Source organism: Panthera pardus, unplaced genomic scaffold (assembly GCF_024362965.1).
Source record: "Panthera pardus isolate Hobbes unplaced genomic scaffold, ASM2436296v1 HiC_scaffold_24, whole genome shotgun sequence".
Classification (NCBI taxonomy): Eukaryota; Metazoa; Chordata; class Mammalia; order Carnivora; family Felidae; genus Panthera; species Panthera pardus.
Genome location: NW_026526810.1, coordinates 88,756,903 through 88,762,519, shown reverse-complemented (window position 1 = coordinate 88,762,519; position 5,617 = coordinate 88,756,903). Strand labels below are relative to the sequence as shown.

Genomic DNA, 5,617 nt, shown 5'->3' with positions numbered 1-5,617 from the left:
TTTAGTTTTATAGTACTCTGAGGATTTTTTTCACATATGTACTCTTAAGAAACATTAATTTTTAGTTTTTTTTTTTTTTGGGGGGGGATGATGTTTTGACATCAGAGTAATATTGAACTCATAGATTGAGTTGAAAAATGGACCCTCTTCATCTGTTTTTTTTTTTTTTTTTTCTTTCTTAAACCCTTTAAGACATAATGGAAAAATCTTACAGGTACACATGGAAAAGTAAAATGTGATCACAGTTAAAAGTGAAGACAATCTAACTAGAGAGCTTTGACGCCTGTCACCTAATGCAGAAGCTGAATTTCTGAGTGTGATAAGTTGCAGGGCTGAAAGGAATGGTAATTAGTATTTCTCTCCTTCTTCTTCACTCTCTCCTTAAACAAAATACACACCAACCTCCTCATAATCCTTCTCAAGATTATGGAATCTCATAAAGGATTTCTTAGGCCATGCCCTCTCAGTCCTCAGAAAACTCTCCTTCCTCCGCATCCTCACCCACATACCAGTGAATAAAAGCATGCTGAACATACATCAAGTCAAACTTGTGGTCCAGGCAAGCATAGGCTGCAGGAATGGCGATGGTGTTGCTCAGCATGCACACAGTTTGCTGTACTGTGGCTAGGTCTCCACCAGGTACCAGTGGGAGGCTGGTAATTAATGCCAACTTTGAAGCCAATGGGGCACCAGTCCACAAACTGGACGTTGTGTTTGGTCTTCATGGTGGCAATGGCAACACTGACATCTTTGAGAACCACATCGTCATGGTACAACAGGCAGAAAGCCACATATTTACCATGATGGGGGTCACATTTCACCATCTGGTTGGTTGGTTAAAACCATGCATTAGTGATCTCTGCTGCAGAAAGATGTTCATGGTAGGTTTTCACAGCAGAGATGACGAGAGCACATGTGGCCAGGGGGAAGTGGATGCAGGGATAGGATACCAGGTTGATGTGGAATTCTGTCAGACGAATATTCAGGGCTCCATCAAATCTGAGGGAAGCAATGATGGAAGACACAACCTGGCTAGTAAGGCAGCTAAGATTAGTGTAGGTTGGGGATTCAATATTGAAACTTTTACGACAGATGTCATAGATGGCTTCATTGTCTACCATGAAGGCACAGAGTGCTCCAGGGTGATGTGGGTCGTGAGGATGGAGCTTGGGGTTCACCAAAAACTGGAAATCTGGGGGACTGGGTAAATGGAGAACTCAAGCTTGGACTTCTTGCCATAATCAACAGAGAGACGTTCCATCATTAGGGAAGTGAACTCAGAACCAGTTTCTTCTCCAAAGCTGTGGAAAATTGAGTCACCCTGAAGACCTGTGCACTGGTCAGCCAGTTTTCAAATTCGGTCCAAGACCAAGTCAAGGATCTCCTTGCCAATGGTATAGTGCCCTGGGCCACAGTTATTGGCAGCATCTTCCTTGCCTGTGCTGAGCTTCTCAGGGTGGAAGAGCTAGCGGTAGGTACCAATGACTATGGGTTCCAAATTTAAAAACATTGCCCTGGGCACATGCTTGCCAGAACCTGTTTCACTGAAGAAGGTGTTGAAGGAGTCATCTCCTCCCCTAGTGATCTTGTCACTTGGCATCTGGCTATCAGGCTGGATGTTGTATTCCAGGCAGTAGAGTTCCCAGCAGGCATTGCCAATCTGGACACCAGCCTGGCCAATGGAGATGGAGATGTGCTCACACATTATGGCTATGGGTTAGCAGGTACAGGTTATAGGAGCATACAGACATTGGGTCCTGATGACTGTTCCTGACAAGCTAAGAGTTGAGGTAAGTAATGCACTCCCTCTTCATCTATTTTTTGGTTTTGGAGAAACTTGTTAAGGTTACAGTTTGGTTTTTAAATGTTTGGTAGCATTCACTAGTAAAGTCATCTGGGCTTGTTCTTTTCTTTGTGGGAAGTCTTTAAAAATATCAATAAAGGTATTTAACTGTTATAAGTCTATTTAGAATCTCTATTTCTTCTTGAATAATTTTTAATAGTTTGTGACTTTTCAAAAATTTGTCCATTTCATCTAGGATTTCTAATATGTTAGGATAGAAGTATTCATATCAGTCCTCTATATTCCTTTTTATTTTTACATAGTCAACATTTTTTTCATTCTTTTCTCTCTCTCTTTTCTCCTTATCATTCTCTTCTCCTTCTGGCATATGTACAATGTTGTGCTTGATGGTATCCCACATTTTTCTGAAGCATTGTTTACTTTTTCATTATTTTTATTCTTCTGTTTAGATTGCATAATATCTTGATATATTTTCAAATTTTTTTTTTTCTTTCTACTATATCAAATATGTAGTTGTTAGCTTTAGTCATTTTTTAAAACCATTTGGATATAAAATTTTAATTTCATAATTTTTATTTAATAATTAATAATTTTCATCTGTTTATTGATGTTCTCTATTTGACAGAACATTTTCATCATATCTCCTTTTATTTTCTTTTGGTATGGTTGCCTTTAATTACTTAAAATAACTTCTTAGAAGTCTTTCTTGCTAAGCCCATCACCTGGACCCCCTTAAAAGAAGTTTCTACTGCCTTTTATTTTCTGTCAATGGGTCACACTTTTCTATTTCTTTCTATGTTACCTAAACTTTGCTGGAAACTTGACATTTTATGTAATATATTGTAGCAACTCTGTATACTGATCCTTAATTCCACCCCAAGGATGCCTAGAATTGGTATAACTGCCTTATAATCAGCTAGGCAATGAATGGTAGTTTTGAAGATGTATCTAAGACTTGGTTCTACAGTTCTATTATATACTTTAGAGAAGCCTAAAACCACCTGTACAAAGAATTATTCACCGAATGTTCATTATATCAGTATTTGCTGGAGAGAGAATAGGGAAAGAAAGAAGCAACTTAAATGTCTACCAGCTAGAGGATGGGTGAATGAAAATGTGTTTATGGGTAAATGGAATAAATAGATAAGTGGATAAATGGAAAAAGTGTTCTTTTACTTCTGTGTTCTAGCCACAAAATATAGTATCATTTTAAAATGTTAGTATTGGTTGTGGTGGGCACACAATATTTTTATTCTTTTACCATGATTCTCCATTGCATATAAATATGATGTGAATAAGCAGTGCATAAGTAAAAGGAGAAAAATATATTATTTAAAGCATACCTGTACTCTAAAATAATAAAATAAGTACTTTAGGCTGAAGGAAAATGATTCTAATTAGAAAATATACCTACTCAAGTGAATGTAGAGTTACAAATAAGGTAAATGCATACTAAAATATAAACACAAAGGAAGACTCAACAATACAAAATTAAAAAAAAATATCCTGACTTTAAATATAAAGACATAGATAAGTAGAAAGTAAAAGAATGTGGAAAAGTTGGAGCATGAATACACTAATTATTACAAAACTGAAGTGGCTCTATGAATACCAGACAAAGTGTGCTTCAGTTAAAGGAATATTAACAGACAAGGAAAGGTATTTATTTTGATAAAAAGATCAAATAAACAAGAAGACAAGCAAATCTAATGTCTGTTCATCTAACAATAGAATTTCAAAGTACATTAAAAGACAATAAACAGATGGAAAAAATAAACTGTCCAATTCACAATATAGTTGGATATTTCAACCTTTCTCTTGTCATACGTGACAGAACAAATACACAGAAAATTGGTAAGAATATAAAAATTAAAATTATTATGAAATATTTGTAACTAATTAATATTAATAGACATTACATTTAATAATTTCAGGCTACATATTATTTTAAAGTTAAAATGGAATATTCACAAAGTAGACAATATTTTGGGCCATAAATCAAGTCTTAGTGAACCTATAAGGATTGGATTCATTAAAAATGGATTCTTTGAAGAGATAAAATTTAATTATGAATCAATAACCAAAATATATTTGTAATATTCTCAGATATTTGTAAATTAAATAACATACTCTGAATAACCGATGGGTCAAAGAAGAAATCAGAAAAGATGTCAGAAAAATTTTGAAAATTAAATAGGGTTAACTATGAAGTATAACATAATGAAATTTGAGGAATACAACTCAAGCAATGCTTAGATAAAAATTTATATTTTAACGTTTTATTATAAAAGGAGAATGGTTAAAGTCAATGATCTAAGCTACCAAATTAAGAAACTAGATAAAAGAGCAAATTAAAGCCAAATTAGAAGGTAGATAATTATGAACAGAGAATGAACATCAATATGATAAGAAATGATAGATAAAATTATTGAAAAACACTTGCATCCTTGAAAAGTAGAAGTGAAGCCGTGAAACTCTAGCTAGACTGATAATAAGAAAAAGAGAAAACAGTAGTCAATAATATCAGGAATGTATGAGGCAATATTACAGATCTTAGAGAAAAAGAAGGGTAAGAATAATGGAGGATACAAATAAGGATAATAACACACTTAATGCTAATAATTTTAATGACTTAAAACAAGCTATCAAAACAAACAATATGCCACAGACTATCTGCACTATCCTGCATTTATTTTAAAAAGGTATATTCACAATTAAAAACCTTCTCTCTCACACACACACACACAAAACCTTCTTATATACTTCCACCTTAAGTCATAAGGGAGTAATTTGTACTAGGCTTGTCTTTCTATAATGACAGCTAGAAAAGTTGACAAACAGGTATATTCACACTTGCTATAATAGTCAATGTATGACTGACCTGTGAAAAAAATAATCAATCAAGGTGAAGGTGCATCACTGTTGACCCTCTAATCCTCAGACATTGAATAGATAATAGGGGAGTATCATAAACAATTTATCAAATAAACTTTAAAACTTAGTGAAATGTAAACTTTTCTTATAAGACACAAATCACATTATATTTAATGAAGAAAGACTGACTTCTAACTGCTAACATCAGGAAAATCAGGAAATGTAAAAACAAATCTGCTCCCATTACTTTTATTCAATATTGTACTGAAATTCCTAGTCAATACAAGAAAGCAAACAATATAGTGAAAGGAGTATAGATTGGATATGAAGAAATAAAACTGTCCTTATTTGCAAAAATGCTTGTCTACATAACTAATTCTAACATTTTTGTGAAAATGTATAGATCTCCGAACAGCCAAGACAATTTTAAAACAAAAGAACCAAGTTGAAGGGTGTATAGCATTTTGTTTCAAGACATACTGTGATGATACAGAAGTAAACAGCATATCATACTGGCATAAGCCCAGAAACAAAAATCAATATCACAGAATAGAATGCATAAATAGATACATGTGTAAGTGATCAATGATTTAATGAGGGTGCCAATGTAATTCAGTTTGGGAAGATTGTGTTTTCCATATGCTATCCTAGAGCACCTGGATATATCTTTTAAAAAAGAAATGAGCTTCAGCCCCTACCTCATAAAATATGAAAAATTAACTCAAAATGGACCATAGGCCTAAATAAAAACCTAAAACTATAAAATTCTAGAAGAAAACATAACAAAAAAATTAATTGTGAACAGGATGTCAGACAAGATTTCTTAAGACAAAAATCCTCATAAATTGTAAAACAAACAAAATATAAAAAGCCTCTAAGACAAGGGTTTAAAAATAATTTTCAAAAGACCACATTAAAAAGTGAAAAAGAAAGCCAAAT

General features: G+C 33.6%; 1 pseudogene; it reads right to left on the bottom strand.

Moving 5' to 3' along the window:
* Positions 1–348: 348 nt before the first annotated feature.
* Positions 349–1,705, bottom strand: LOC109268207 (tubulin alpha-1B chain-like; annotated as a pseudogene).
* Between the last annotated feature and the right edge of the window lie 3,912 nt (positions 1,706–5,617).